Source organism: Lissotriton helveticus, chromosome 1_1, assembly GCF_964261635.1.
Source record: "Lissotriton helveticus chromosome 1_1, aLisHel1.1, whole genome shotgun sequence".
Classification (NCBI taxonomy): Eukaryota; Metazoa; Chordata; class Amphibia; order Caudata; family Salamandridae; genus Lissotriton; species Lissotriton helveticus.
The window spans coordinates 142325996-142342545 of record NC_136057.1 but is presented as its reverse complement, the minus strand read 5'-3'; the positions used below and the strand labels follow the sequence as shown (position 1 = coordinate 142342545).

Below are 16550 nucleotides of genomic sequence, written 5' to 3'. Positions count from 1 at the left end.
GAGATGTGTTTTATGAATTACCATTTTGGTTTTCCTCTTGTATGGTGATCTATGATTCGAGCTGTATTGTCCTTGATAAGCATTCACATTAATTTAGATAAAAGCATATTGATAAGTAATCAGAGTCTGTCTTTATTAATGTCAAATGGTTACATTGAATGGTTATTTCTTTATTTAGGTCCTCATTATGAGAATTCTGTCAATCCTTTGCCAATCCCTGTCAACTATAAAAGATTTATCGAAAAGGAGAGAGGACCATTATAGACAATAGATATTGGTAACATGTTTTGAACTCATGCAGCGTGAAAGGGACTGTTAGGTATTAAATCGTGTTCAGATTGTAAAAATTGGCAAATACCCCTTCCGCTGCATCAGTTTTTGTTAGCAGACTTGATTGTTTTATTGATTACATTGGCAATTGATTAGGAAAGAATTATTAAATTTGGTTCTTAATGTTTCATATCATTGTTATATGTTGTCGTCCGTCGTTGACCTTAAGAGAGACGGGTCTGAAGTGGCCTAAGATCCTGGGATGATGATATTAGCCTAATGGGCAGGTCTTAGTCAGGCACACACTAAGTCGTAATGCGTTTTCTGCTGATGCGGTACTAAGCAACTGTTGGGTTGTTAATATTGCGTGGGGAACTTTGAAGTCAGTATAGTGGAGATTTATTTGGGTATCTTTAGAAAGCGTAGCTGAAGAAGTCCCGGGAATTTTCACTTGATTGAGGGTGGAGTAACGCTAACTGATATTCTGCTAGTCGCGAAATAATTCCTTGAGTGGTTGAATCTATCTCTTTCTTTTAGTGGAGCAGACACTCAGGTTTGTTTATATGTTGTTTTTAATTTTGTTTTCCTTTTAGAAAGATTGTAATTTACTACCGATTATTTTTGTAAAGGGAGGGACAGTTTTAGGAGTTACACTGACTTCACAGAGAGCAGCGCTGGCGTTGGTCAGCTAGTGTGAATCGTCACAAAAGAGTGCTGTGCTGTTATTGGTTGATTGGTGTGAGTTCCGCTGGTATTGGTCAGTGTGAACGAATAGCATGTGTGGAATTACAGAAGAGTTTTTCCCTTTGATTGCTTGGTTTCTAGCGTAACAAACAAAATAGAATAAAGTTATTGAAAATGAAGAAGACTTTGTTTAGGAAAGATGAGCCTATACCTATTAGAGAGGGAGTTCTTATACTGCCTGATGGTACGCCTGCTTCTTTTATGTCTTTAGACCGAGGATATCACACGTGTAAATGGCTGGAGAATTGGGTGAAATATACAAAAGGAGATGGGAATTTGGCGTTTCTTTTACTGGTACTTTTAATATAAGGATTTCAGAAAATTTGAGCTATCAAATGAATCAATTGAGACCAAATCCTAGACCTATGCAGTATGAAGCGCTTGAGGAATGGGAACATGAGGCATGTAAGAGAGATAGAGATAGGTCTCAGAACAAATACAGAAATACTGTGAGTAGATAATCAGAGTCAAATGGGATGCCCAAATAAAGAGATGTGATTGCAGATGGTGAAAGTTTATATCCGCTTGTTATAGTAGAGGATCAGGAAGGAGTAAAATGTAAAGAGAAAAAGAAAAATGTTGAGTGTTCAGATCCAGATCCAAATGAAGTTGATGATGAGTTGTTGGATGAATTATTACTGAACAGACCTCCGCCATATCAGGAAGAACAAGAAAGAATTACCCCAAATGCTCCATTGATTCAAGTAGAAGTTCCTTAGCCTCCTCAAGTGAGAAATACAAATGTAGTGAGTCAGGTGAAAGATGACGACACAAAAGTTTACTCAATTTAAATTTGAATGCAGAAGCTTTATCAGTTCCCGTGACTATTGGTCCCATAGTTCCATTATATTGTGAGGGTCGGAATATTTCGCAAGTGCATGCATTTTGACAGTACCTGTTACTGATATTAGGACTAGTATTGGTGCTGGAGTAAGTGAGACAGGGACATTGATTGATATTTCAGAAAGACCAGTAGAAACCCCATGCGTAAAGTACAGATAGAACAAAGAAGATTAGTGCAGAATGTGAGAGAAGACACCTACATCAGGAGGTTCAATAGGACCATCGCTAGAAGAGTTGGATGAATGGATTAGAGGGATGGCATCTAATAAAGTTGATACGAGCATGGATGTGAATAGATTAAAAGCGGATTTGGAGGAAATGATTCTAGATATGATTAGTCCTGAAAGATTGAGTAAATATCAGGAAGAAGAATTAATATTTTTGTGTCAGAATATTACAATGAGAGCGAGGAGTCTTCAAAAAAGATTTGCTGAAGTTGCACAAACTTATGGAGTAGACATAGAGAAATCAAAGGCTTTACAGAACACATATTGATTGGATTTTAGATATGAAGATTTGGAGAGTTTGAATGCTTCTGGTAAGCGATTGCAAATTAAAGAGCTGATTAATACATTGAGACGATGGGGTGAATTGGAAGGTTGGAAAAGCGGATGGGCTAAAAAGAAAGAAGAAATGGTTGTAAATCATGGAGCTTCTTCTATGTTTCCAGTGAGAGAAACAGGAACAGAGACAACAGTGACTGAAATTATATATCCGATGAGAGAGGTCCCCAGAGGTGGATATGTTCACGTTCCATGGTCAAGGCAAGTTTGCTGTCTTTTACAAATGAGTTTCCCAGATTGAGAGAAAAAACAGTTGAGTGGTACAAACAAGTAGAAAGATTTGTAAAGGTTTCAAAAGTTTTGTTGAAAGATTTAGAGTTTTTTTTTTACCTTTTAGTTCCAGCTGATTTATGGGTTGAGTGTAAGATTGCGGTAGATTGACCGAAAGAAGAATATCCCAGAGATGCAAAGACTGGAGCACCATCAGATGAAGTGATGTAAAAATATAATAAGGTCATTATCTATTTGAAGGGAAAGATTTCACCAAAAGAAACTGATTGGGTAAAAATAGATGGAACTCAGGAAACAAAAGAAACAGTACGTGTTCTATGCTTTTTGCGATGTCTATGGCTTGTTTAAGATCAGGGGCATCAGCCTATAACTTTTCCTGAATCTTTTTATCACTGGTACTCCTCACCAACTGATCCCTAATTAAAGATTCAGTCAAGGTACCGAAATCGCATCGCAAACCTCTTATAACTGCTATATAGTTAATAATTTTCTAATTTTTTCCTTGAGATCTAGAATAAAATGTGTGGCGTTCTAAAACTACATTTAATTTCTCCCCAAACTGAATTTTCAATTTCTTACGGGTGTTGTGATAAACATCAAGTTGAGTATCACTCATGTCATCCTCATTAACACTTTGATTTTCCTCTGTAAGATCGGGAAGATCATCATAAATTTCTCTGGCATGTTTACCCAATTTATGTAAAAGAATATGTTGTTTCTGCACAGAGGAGAATCTGTCACCTCCTATGGCTATAAAATAGGATTAAAAAAGATTAACCAATTTTTTCCAGGGAATGAGCGGCTCACCCACATCATTCAAGAAATCAGGAGGTTCGAGTGGTAGCCATTCCAGCCCGATTACGACTAGTCCAGCTTAAGATCCTACATCGAATATACATGACTGGCACCCGTTTGGTGCTAATGGGGAGGGCAGACTCAGGAGACTGCCGCAGAAGATGCGGACAAATCGGTCCACTTATGCACATTATATGGGAATGTACCCTCATTCAAACGTACTGTAGGGAGGTACATACAGTGATGAGCGAGGTCCTCGCTGTTGACATCTTCCCTGAGGCGCGCAGATGCTTGTTGAATATCTGGGAGCCGACTGATCTTAACACTTCTCTTACGCAGTGGGCTACTTTGGGATTCATGATTGCTAAGAGGAATATAGCGCAGGCCTGGGGAGCGGCAGCCCACCCTACTCTGGAGGCATGGGAGACAAGTATGGACTGGTGTATGTTTAGAGAAAAGACTGTTTACACTGCCCGAGGCTATCCCAAAAAGTGGTCCCGAATATGGGCACCGTGGAACTCGTATCGTGGAGACATTTGTGCCCCCTCACAAAGTTCTGCATTGGATGATTTGCTACCGCCCTGAATGATCCATTCTGTGTACAATGTGAAAGGAAACTGCCTCTATTTGTCATGCCTGTAAAATTCTAAGCCAATTTGCTGATTGCTTATATGTCGATGTTTGTTAATAAAAAGATTTATTAAAAAAAAGGAGGTTGAGACATAGCAAAGGATGCCATAGATAAGAAAAAGAACAGGAGAAATGTAAGAAAAGGTTCAGAAGAGAAAGTGAAAGAAAAAAAAGAGAACAGAGAGAAGGAGAGACTGAGGAAGAGAATACTGTAGTACAATAACTGGAAAAATGTTGATAAAATTACTTTTATGTAATACACCACGAAGGCTAATGAATATAATTGCATTAATATAGAGAATGAAAACACAAGCGAAATTCCTCACAGTTTATGATTACATTTCCACAAATATGGTATTTAGCTGTGCCTATCAGCGGTTGACAGCCTAAATACAAACAAAGTAAAAACGATGCAGTAGTTTGCTTTGAAAATGAACATGCTCAAGAATACCAAGAAGTTACAAGCAGAGTATTTATGCACTCAAATGTAGTCAAATGTTAACTGGAGAAAGTTCTTCACCGTAGTAAAAAGCTGTGCCCATCAGTGATTGAGAGGCAACCATGCAGAAACTGGAGAATCAGTCAATAGTTAAAGTTTTGATTTTGAAAGACAGAAAGTTTGAATATGCGTAACAGCAATATTGCTACCTCGCACTCATACTTGCAGTTTCCGTTGACCGTGGTGTGCTGGTGTACTTCCGCCTGTGAGAGCGGGTCCCCGTGATGACGCCATCTTGGTCAATGCACCAGTCTTCCTTTGATCTACACACACCTCCCTATTTAGGAGGAGTGATGCAAGCGCACAGATTTTAGAACATCTGAGATTAACGGCAGTGTATTACTGTTACTCGTAACTGAAAGGACAGCACGTGCTAGCGAAGCGCTTGTTTTTATTTCATTTTGAGGTGGAATCTTTTTAAAGTGTTAAGAATTGTAGAATTGTAAAATTATTGCTACTAATTCTGGGGACAAAGAAAGGAAAACTCCTACCTCGCACTCATACTTGCACTTTCCGTTGGCCGAGGTATGCTGGTGTACTTCCGCCTGTGAGAGTGGGTCACCATGACGACGCCATCTTGGTCAACGCACTAGTCTTTCTTTGATCTGCACACACCTCTCTATTTAGGAGGAGTGATGCAGGCGCGCAGCTCGTGCGAGCCGCGGGCGTGCCAGAGGCAAGCTCGTCTGTGCCTGTCCGCGCACCTGCCGCGTCCAGCGCTGGCCATGCTGCCAGTTTTACTCCAGGGCAGGCCAGACTATGCTATTCAAAAGAACAACTTATACATATAGGTGAGAGGGATGCCAGGGGTATGCAAGAGGTTGTGCACAAGGGTATTACCATCACAGATGACCACACTGTGAGACTGAAATGTGTCTTGATTAATACCAGATCTTTGGTCAAGCACTTTCAGGAGGGATACACTATGATGGAGTGCCTGGACCTAGATGTGTTATTCATGACTGAAACCTGGACACGAGTCGACTCTTTAGTTGAATTGGGGTTAGCCTGTCCAGCAGGGTTTAAGATCCTTCATAAACCTAGGCCAGTAGGGAGAGGCAGAGGGGTTGGAGTGATATTTAAAGATAAGTGGGATCATCTGCCCCTATGGGAAACATCCTTTACAATGAAACTTTTTCCATGCAGTACCTTTACAACGCAGGAATTACAACGCAACTCGTTACAACGACTTGCGCTGGAGGGTGCTGTAGGATAGGAAATAGTTTAATTTACTATCCAAAACCTTCCCTACTATCCGCATGGACTGAAGTTGGAATAGTAAAGTAAACTATTCACTATCCAGCGCCCCCCAACGCCAGTCGTTGTAACGACTTGCGTTGTAAAACCTGCGTTGTAAAGGCATGTGTGGAAACAGCATGCGTTTGTAATGACATACATCCGCCCCTACACATCGATGATGTCGAGGGCACAGAATTATTAGGCTTCACACTGAATGAGGCAAGGGGGCAATTGTCGTTCGGGATAGTGTGCTATAGGTCTCCCGGAGGTCAAAGTCCACATATTCAGAACTTGATTGACACGTTTTTTAACATGTCACTGACTCACTCAAGGCTGATTATAGTGGGCGACTTTAACATCTGTGATAATGGGAGCTCCAGCCCAGCTTATAAAGATCTAATACAAGCATGTGAGAGTATCAATCTGGTACTGCAATCGACTCACCAGGGAGGCCATACCTTAGACCTAGTTTTTGCCAACCAGGTGGAGACAAAGCTGGTCGAAGTACTGCCCCAAAGCTGAACCGATCACTCCCTAATTTATTTTTGGATAGCCTTGCCCAGCACAAACATCAAGATGACCCAGCCTGCAATCTTCTGTCAAGGAAGGGAATAGGCCAAATTTTTGAAAAATAGACAGGCGCTGCTTCTATCTCAACAGAATATATTTGAATGAAATGAAATGAAGGTCTTATAATGCGCAACTAAGCTCTATGGGCATCAAGGCGCCTAACAAAGAAAATCATAAGGACCTGGAACTAAGTTACGGGTATGCCTTGGCAAAGAGCCATGTCTTTAATGCCTTCCTAAACGTCAGGACAGAGTGCTGGGTTTTGATTTCAGGGGGGAGGGTGTTCCACAATTTAGGGGCCAGCAACGAAAACGCCCTTCCTCCCCATTTAGCTCTTCGAAAACGAGGAACTGAGAGTAGGTTCTTACTGGCTGAACGGAGGCTTCTGCAAGGAGCTTAAGGAACCAGCAGAGCCTTCACCCCACCTGCACCGTCACCGGACAAGGCCCCATAGGTTAGACAAAGGGTCTTAAATGAGATCCTGGCCTGAATTGGGAGCCAGTGCAGGCTCTTCCTAGCAGCTGTAGCGGAAGAAAGCCTAGTGTCATCGAACACAAATTTAGCCGCCGCATTCTGAACAGTCCAACCACTAGGTCAGTGGAAGGAAACTATCAGATTTTCTGTGATCAAATTACTCGTACTCTGGATCAGATCATTCCGGTTAAGAAGCTAAAGAATAGGAAGAAACTGTCTGCCCTAGGTTTAATGAAGATTTGAAGCATATGCAAATAAAATGCAAACAGGCAGAAAGAAAATGGAGAAAGCTCTATGTGGATTCAGATAAAACAACCTTGAAACAATTATAGACTCTATATAAGGAAATGATCGCTAGATCCAAAGCTGATTATTATGCAAAAACCATTCTGCTGGCACCCAACAGCACGAAAACTCTTTTTACCATAATGAAGGACCTGTCTTACCCGGCCTGTGTGAGCAACAAGATTAAAGTGTCACAAAAGCTTTGTGACGACATTGCCATCCACTTTGAAGAGAAGATCAATAAGATTATTGATGGTCTCAATTTAAATGATTTAAACACTATGGGTGCGGAAAAATATTTATCTACAATAGTGGTGATGGAACAACAGGAAGAGGCGACTAATAGTTATCAAAAGGCAGGGCTAGAGTCTTTTCAAATTCCCACTGAGGAAATATTTAACAAACTAGCTCTGAGCGTGTCCTCTGGCTTGCCTCTGGACCCTCTCCCGCAGAAAATATGGGAAGAATTTAACTCTGAATTATTTCCCCCGAATATGGCAGATCTGTTGCCAATCTCTGGACACAGGAATTGTTCAGGAGTGTTGGAAGCAAGCGATGGTGACCCCGCTACTTAAAAAACTCATCCTTGAACCTCTATGTCCATCAAGTTTTAGACCTATCTCCCTGCTGCCCTATCCTGTAAAGATCTTGGAGTGAGCGGTTAGTAAATCGCTTTCCCACTTCCTGGAAGAAAATCAACTGTTAGATGAGGCACAATTCAGGTTCCGTCCAGGGCATGGAACTGAAACTGCCCTAGTGACAGTACTCGATAATCTAAGAATGAGGGCAGACAATGGCAATGCGACCGTACTGGTTTTATTGGACATGTCTGCCGTGTTTGACACAGTGAATCATAGCATCTTGCTGAAGAGACTCAAGAACATTGGAGTGAAAGGTCTGGCACTGAAATGGCTGCGGTCATATTTGACAGGCAGGCAACAGGCGGTGACAATTCCACCCTTTACATCCCAAAAGACTCCCGTGCGCCACGGGGTACCACAGGGATCAGCTATCAGCCCAGTATTATTCAACATCTATTTGCGCCCACTCATCCCGATTATCAAGTCCTTTGGCATTGGCTTAGTCAATTATGCAGATGATACACAATTGGTGTTCTCTCTAGAAGGAGATCAGGCCGTCTCTCTGGCTAAATTCCAGGAGTGTATGCTAAGTACCACAAAATGGCTTAGAAATAACTCCTTACAATTCAATGGAGAAAAAACTGAGATCGTATACTGCTCCACGACTAAAATTGCTCGCCCCTTTCCTTCAGAATTTAAACTCACGCCCACAGACAAACCTCTGACCCCAGCCAGAACAGTACATAATTTGGGGGTTATGTTGGATGATAACCTCCAGTTGGAGTCACAAGTTAATAAGACAGTGGGCACCTGTCTTGTTGTGTTTCTATCTAGGACCCTAATTCAATATTTCCGATGTATGCCCTTATATGGTTATAATAAATAATATCCTTATAAAGGCATAAGAATCATATCCATATTTAGTAATAGCCCATGCAGTCCAAATACGGCAAGGCTACTCCCCTAGACTCCTAGAAAGTACAACGCGTTCTTTAAACAAACCAAGCCTCCAGCAGCCCGGGATATCCCCCTGCTCTTGTTTTGATTTGCACAAGAACTCCTAGAGTCAGAAAGAACTGTTAGTTCTTGGTGACGTCTTATGTCCAACCTTACGTCAAACCCGGCACCTTTCAGGTATAAATATACCAACGTTGCTTTAAGCAAACACACGGTGGTTTGGAGTAGAGCGGCTATCTACTTGCCCGGAAGCCCAGCTGATGCGAGGAGCCGAAGGACGCCGCCCCTCCCTTTTGACGCACTGAGAAAGACGCTGTCTTTTTCTCCATCCGAGAAAATCCAGCTCCGGTGTTTCCAGTCACCCTTGCGGGTTGCTGGGAGATCAAGTCCTGAGAGAGATACAAGCCCTCCTACATTCTATTACCAAGGTACGGAGCTGACTAAATCCTTAAGAGAATTCTTGATTCAGATTCCTTGGCAAAAACAAACTTAACTTTAAAGTGCTACTTACTTACTCCTTCCCACGTATTAGGCTTAGGTCAGGTACACCGGGGTAGGCGTAGATTAGAAGCACCAGTTGAGTACATTAGTCAATGTTTTATGTATGTATATATTTTATCCATTTTAAAGTATCATATGGCTAAGAAACCATATCAATGCTTTTACAGTATTATTTCATAATACTCCTTTTACTGTACGCACTTTACTTCATGATAAGTATTGCGATTGTGGCAACTCATTTCTCTTGCATGAGAAAGAAGACTGCTCAATAAATACCACCTTTTATTGAAAACGCCCGTCTCTCTATTTCTCTGCACTCTGGTGAAACTAAGTATGCACGATTGACTGAGTGAAATAACTGTCTATTGTTTTCACACGACTCTAGAGATATACTCTTTATTCTGAGGGAGCAAAGTTTTCATGTTTATGCGGTTGTCAGAAGCTAATCCCTTCTTGTCTAAATCCGGAGAGTTAACTCTTTCCTGAACATTCGAGAAAGTTTCTAGTGACCTCTGAGCTAGCTGGCAAAACTAATTAAGTCTAATATAGTCAGTAGAGACCTAGTCGACCTCAGTACTATGTCTACACTGCTGTTTATATTATTCCAATGCGCAGAGCCTATTGGGAATATAGGAACTACACTACATGGCGCCCAACGTATGGTAAGGCGATAATCTAACGCAAGACATTAGAGTAACTCAGTCGTGCTTTTTCACACAGACCCCTTTTCCCGTAAAAACTCCAAAAGACGTCTGGAGTGGGTAAAAGGTTAAAAATCCGCCGGAACTTAGTAGGAAGAGATTCCAATGTATAGTTTTTGGTTTAGTCAACGTTGAAGGATACAGTGTTCCAAAATATTGTGCACCTAATCTTTGTTTCCTTGAAACTTGATCTGCAACAAAACTTTCTGTCAGTAAAATGGGGGAAAGTGAAGACGAAAGAGAGAGAGCTAGATTAGCAGCTCAACTCCTAGCGGATGACACAAGTCTCCAAGATGAAGACCCGAATGCTATAATCATTCCGGTAAATGTAAGAAGAACTATAACTAAAAAACTTATAGAAAATGGAGTATCATAACGAGGTGGTACAGTCATATTCGTGGTAGAGGCCCATGAATATCGGCAGACAGAGGTATTCTATTCATGGATACATTTTCCAGCAGCACATGCTGTAACACACGAATTCCACTATTACAAAATAGGGGAACCTCCGGATGAATACGCTCCTTTCGAGGACGTTGAAATCCCACTAACTTACCAAGAGCACCTGCTCTGGTTTAATGGTGCCCTAAAACATCAAGATCACATCACCAGGCTCGGTCCGCTAGGTAGACCAGGAGCCACGTGGCCGGTTCTAGCCAGCTACACACCACATCCCGACATTGAAGAAATGTCAAGTGAAGAACTCTTAGTTAAACTAAAAGAATTAACAAAGGCATATAGAGAATTAGTTCAATTGGCGATGGATGATATAACATATCTCCAGAAATTGAAAGAAACAGATATAGCAGAACAACCATTTGAACTTGCCAGAATCATAGATAAATCCGATGAAGAACTAGGAAGAGATAGTTTGGGTGGGAAACCAGTAAAACCTCAACTAACTGTAAATTCTGAAAAAACCTTTATTAAAAATAATCTGAACACTCCAAAAAAGAGTTGGGATGGTAATAAACAATCCACTCCCAGAGAAAAACGATTCCAGTCCAGAGGAAGGTTTCCTCAACGGAGAGAAAGATCTCCGGACTGAGGACACAAGTCTCCTCAGAGGAAGCCCTCTGAGAAAATATACAACCTTAGAGATAGGGATAAATTGAGAAAACCTGATAGATATCAAGAAATGATACACGTCCCTCTCGATCTTTACAGACTTCCTCACAGAAATTGGAAAGAAGAGGACGGTCAGAACACAAGGAAGAGCACGTCAAGTCCAAAGACAAGGAACCTGCTCATCAAAGTAAAAAATTACAATTTCCAAGAAAGAAGGTAGCTAGTATTAGAATAAAACATGCCGAGGATACTGAGGACACAACTGAAAAACGGAGAGTGAGCCCAGACAATGCTAGACAGCGCAGCAGAAGTGACAATAGCTCGCAAGATCCTGATGAATCTTCTGGAGACAGTGGACACGAATGAATACATTCAAGTGGAAACTGCAGACACCAGAGTTAGCAAACCCCATAAATTATAAAAAATAACATTGCGTATAGAGGGGGACAAGACTAGGAAAGTATGGGGGCTCTTTTGGAATAACCTTTCGAAAGGCTACGACATCCTGTTAGCTGAGAAAGACTGGCCACCAGAGTTTGTCAGGAAGTGCCCTCATGGCGAAGAAATGATTATGCCTGCCTTCTCAAATCATATTCCAATTCATAAAAAATACACATTTGCAAGAAAATGGGCAGTAGCCCAAGCTCCTGCATTATATAAAAATCATGTAGGATGGGACGAGTACTCTCCTCCCCACAAAATCCAGTTAAAAAGTCAACCTACTGCACAAAGGCAGTATCCTGTTGAACAAGAAGCTAAAAAGCAAGTCAGGGAGATCTTAGATCAACTTGAATACCAAGGGGTGATTGAAACATGCACCTCACAAATGAACAATCCTTTGTTTCCTGTCTCCAAGCCAGACGATTCATATCGTCTAGTTTTGGACTACTGGAGAACCTGGCCTTACGGGCCAAGCTGCGCAGGGCACGTCTAAGATCCCCGAGTTCACCTGCCTTGACCGACAGAGACACTGGACACTCCGTTAGGCGTAGAAAAGTAGTTTTATTAGCTGCAGCTAAGCACAGTTGTCTAAGAAGTACCAACAGGTAGGTTCTCAAGAGACTGCCACTTCAATCTGTGGTGCACAGTCTATTATACAACACAAGTTTACAATGACAACTCCCAAAATACACAAAACTAACGAATAGGAATAGTTCGAAAACAAGTATCAGATGTCTAAAACACACCCTCCTTTCAGACCCCGTGTGCTCCCCTCCCATCAGGTTAATCAACACAGGTGACCATAATCCAGTTTGCAGGTGGTAAAACATGTGTAGAATGCTTCAAAAGGAGAGCTATGTAACAAGAGAACACACGGAGAGAATAGTGAAGGCCAGTTAAATAAGATAAGGAAGAGAAGAATGGTGGGACCCAAACAGTGGAGTAGAGACATGGATTAATCAGTCTAGACATGGCTTTACGAACTCGGCCGGACCCTGACATCAGTATTGCACACAAGGACAAAGGTTGCTTGTGGACAAGAAAAACACCGCGCAGCTGAAAGTGGCAGAAAAGACCATTTTCCTTACGTTAGCCGTGCTGCCTGAGTGAGGCAACATAAAATGGCGACTGAACGTAAAATGGAGACTGTAGCAAAGCGAGGCTAAAACTACGTAACCTCAGACCCTCCTTTTGCCATACTCAGGCAAAGCAAAAGGAACCCATGTCAATCTGAATCGATGTCAATGGTCATGAGGTCACTAAGATGCTGTTGCACCATCATCTTAATATGTTCAGTCTGTTGTGTTACTGGTTTAGAAACACAGATCGTGGCACAAAGTCCACAAACAGCTGGACCACACTGCAGACAGAGACAGCAAGAAAAGACGAGTGCTAGAATCATTCCAAGGAAAGTTAGTACTTTCCATCCCCAAGTGGACAGTAGTCCCCAAAACCATCCCATCACAGACCAATCTCCAGTATCTTGGTGTATGGATTCAGAGATGACATGTAGCTTAGAGATGGCTTAGTATACCGTAGGGGCGTTATCAGGAATGTAAATACAGCAACTAGACCCAATCAATTTGCAAACTCCTCCTTTGTCTGCAAGCACTATGTCTAACACCATCCTGTTCTGCAAAGTCATAAGTCGGTCCGCCTGAAGCTCAGCAGTTACATTCTTTAATGCTCCAGAAGTGACATTAATTATGGCATCAACCACACGGACCAACTGTCTGATATTTTTACTATTGGCCATCGGACCCCAAAAGGGAAGGAATCCTTTCAGAAAATCCCCTCCTTCTTGCCCTGCTGTGTCTTCCGAATCTACTACTCCTCTAGTAACTCTCTTCTTGTGATAATCAGCAGGAGCAGTATATGTAGGAGGGAGGAGAAAGGCTATATAACATGTTCCCGAAAAGTGTGTGGGAAGCCATGTATAAGCTTTATCGTAACAGATAAAATATGTACCTTGTGATGCCACTAACGGTGCGGGAGTAGAAGGAGTATAGACATAAGTGTGGGAACAGTTGCTCCTCTCTTGCTTGGTTTTCGTATTCTGGCCATTTATTTGTAAGCATAAATGACCTTTCTGGGGTAGTACCCAAATAGGTGCAGAATTCCGCTGTTTAAGCTTGTCAGTGAGACTAAGAGTATAACGAGTTATATTCCACCCATCATACGCTCTCTTTTCATCTTTGGGAATCTTGATGATGTCAGCAATCTTTGCCATAATTACAATGCCCTTTATCAACGAACTGTGACTGAAATCCACTCCACCAGTATAGGATCCACCAGAAGGATATCTGAGTAGATTCTGGTATGTATTGGAAAACATGGCCAGATAAGCCCAAGCAGAACCTTCGTATGAAAAAGGGAGAACTAGATACGGCATTCCTCTTTGTGTATTATGTGGTATGAGGCCACATACCCAACAATCAGTAATATTTACAATCAATTGATGCTGGTGTAACAGTTGAATGAACGAATTGTTAAGATATTCCATTCTTCTCATTTGCTCGTGATCTGGGAGTGAGTAAAATGTATGGGGTGAAACAGTAGTAGATGGAGTCAAAGGGGCAGAAATAGGAACAGGTACTAACTGTAGAACATGAATAAGCCATCCAATGCATGCTAATAAACTACTCAGACCTACTAAAACACACAATGCTACGCCACATCGACCAAATAATAACTTCTTATAATGAGCTCTCTTCAATATTTTCGCATCACTTCCTTTCCCTGTACTATCCATTACTCTAAAAGCGTTGCTCACGATAATCTTCCTGGATCACTTGGCTGTGATTGTTAGCCGTCCTATGACACTGCAAGTCCTGTTAACCTAATCACTATTCAGGTCACAGCTCAAGACTCCTACCGCGACCCTGCAACTTGATGGATAAGGGAAGGAAAAACTTTTCTTTATTAGCAGAATGTAAAGAAAAGGAAAGTTAGAATTAATTGTCTTCAGAGGATCTTTTTCTTAAATTGTATCGTCTCTTTCCGGGTGTTGTTTGGTCCTGGAACAAATATTCGGGATCTGTTGTATTAAGTCTCAGATGAGATGGTACGGCTTCCTGCAGAACATCATCATCCTCTTTCTCTGAACTAGTCCAATCCAGGTGTGCACTGCTAAATGGAATAAACTTGGGTACCTTTTCGCACTCACTATCACCAACGCCTTCTCGGACCCACTGGTCATAAGGCAAAGGCAATGGTACCCTTTTACAGTGCACACCATGAATCCAATGTCTTTTTCCCAGGACCTTGACAGCCGTACGAGTTGTAAGCAGGACTTGTCTTGGATCCCCCCAGCGAGGTTCCAAATTCTTTTTCCTCTGGAAGTTCTTCAGACACACCCAATCTCCAGGCTGGATGGTGTGTCCGGGATCTGAAGAGGCCTCTGGTAAAGCGTTTTGAACCTGTTGACGAATGACATGCAATTTAGTGGTGAGATCATGCAAATAGTCAATCAACAGTGGATAGGGGATATCTGAGTACTCCTTGGGTCTGGGGACTCCCCAGACATTAGCTGGACGTCCAAACACAATCTCGTATGGGCTAAGCCCCAGACGAGAATGAACAGTCATTCTAGTAGAAAGGAGTGCTAAAGGTAATGCATCAGGCCAAGAAAGGCCCGTGCTGGCCTGAATCTTTGCTAGCTTAAGTTTGAGAGTACCATTGTAACCCTCTACCAGACCCGCTGACTGAGGATGGTTTGCCGCATGGAATTTTTGTTTGATGCCTAAACCTATACACACCTTTTGCATAATTTGACCTACAAATTCACTTCCATTGTCACTCCAGACAATGCGCGGCAAACCAAACCTCGGGAAGAATTCTTTCAAGAGTATTTTAGCAGTGGACAAAGCAGTATTGTCCTTTAGGGGGTAGGCCTCTATCCATCTGGAAAAGGCACAAACCACCACCAGGACGTACTTGAGATTATTGGAACGCTCCATATGGATGTAATCTATCTGCAGTACTTCAAATGGGTATGTAGGGGGTGCAAAGTGACCTGTTGGAGTTGGAGTTCCTTTTCCTGGATTGTGCATCAAACAAACAATGCAGTGTTTCACCACATTTTCTGCACATTTTGGAATACCCTCATTCTGCCATACTGGAGCTAAAAGTTTGCATATACCACGAGCATTAATATGAGCTGGTCCATGAGCCATAGTAACTACCGGCAGTACATACGCATTAGGCAGCAACCATCGCTGATGCTCTGACAATTCCGTCCAACAACCCGTATCATCCAACATTCCCGTACTTTCTTTCCAGGTACTCAATTCTTTCTCAGTAGCCTCCTTCTGAATTGCTTTCACACTTTCCACTGTGTTTTCACACATACCAGCTTCTGCAACCCATCTAGCAGGCCCTGCAACATACATGCGACTTTCAACATTCCTCGCTGTTCCCTTCGCCACCTCGTCTGCAAATGCATTCCCTCTACCCACGTCATCAGTAATCTTCTTGTGCGCACTGCACTTTACAATCGCTATCTGAATAGGCAAGGCAAGTGAATCAAGAAGATCCGTTACCAATTGACCATGCTGTATTTTAGTGCCGTGGGAGGTAAAGAATCCTCTTTCCCTCCACAAACGACCAAAACTATGGGCAACGCCGAACGCATATTGACTGTCAGTATAGACAGTCACTCTTTTCCCTTTCGCCAACACACATGCTCTTGTCAACGCAATCAGTTCTGCAGCTTGCGCTGAGTTATGCAAAATACGTGCAGTTTCTACCACTGTGTACAACGTCGTGACTGCATAAGCAGCCGTTGTTTCGCCATTAGAGATCTTGAAACATGACCCATCCACCCATAGGGTACCATCTGGATCCACAAGTGGTGTATCCTTATGGTCTATCCGACCCTTCGTTTCTTCTTCAGTGCGAAGAAAACAATCATGCTGATCTTGTACATTATTAACATCCAGAACAGGCAACAATGTGGCTGGGTTCAAGACATTACACCTTCTTATATGTATATGACTAGCTAGAAGCGTCAACTCATATCCAGACAAACGAGCACTCGTTAAATGCTGAGTTTTTGTTCTATTCAGAAGAGTATCCACTGCATGTGGAACCATCACATTAAGAGTATGATCTAACACTAGTCCAGCAGACTGACGAATAGAAATGGCCGCTGCTGCTG

At 42.1% G+C, this 16550-nt stretch overlaps 1 protein-coding gene and 1 long non-coding RNA gene across 5 annotated transcripts in view; one reads left to right on the top strand and one right to left on the bottom strand.

The window, feature by feature from the left end:
- The window catches only part of POLD4 (DNA polymerase delta 4, accessory subunit), a 709379-nt gene that overhangs the window by 498488 nt on the left and 194341 nt on the right, over positions 1-16550 (top strand). The window lies entirely within an intron of this gene.
- Positions 11934-16550, bottom strand: part of LOC144774003 (uncharacterized) — a 50475-nt gene continuing 45858 nt past the window's right edge. Inside the window, exon 2 of the long non-coding RNA XR_013600088.1 lies at positions 11934-14811. This is a non-coding gene — a long non-coding RNA (uncharacterized LOC144774003). The remainder of the gene's footprint in view (positions 14812-16550) is intronic.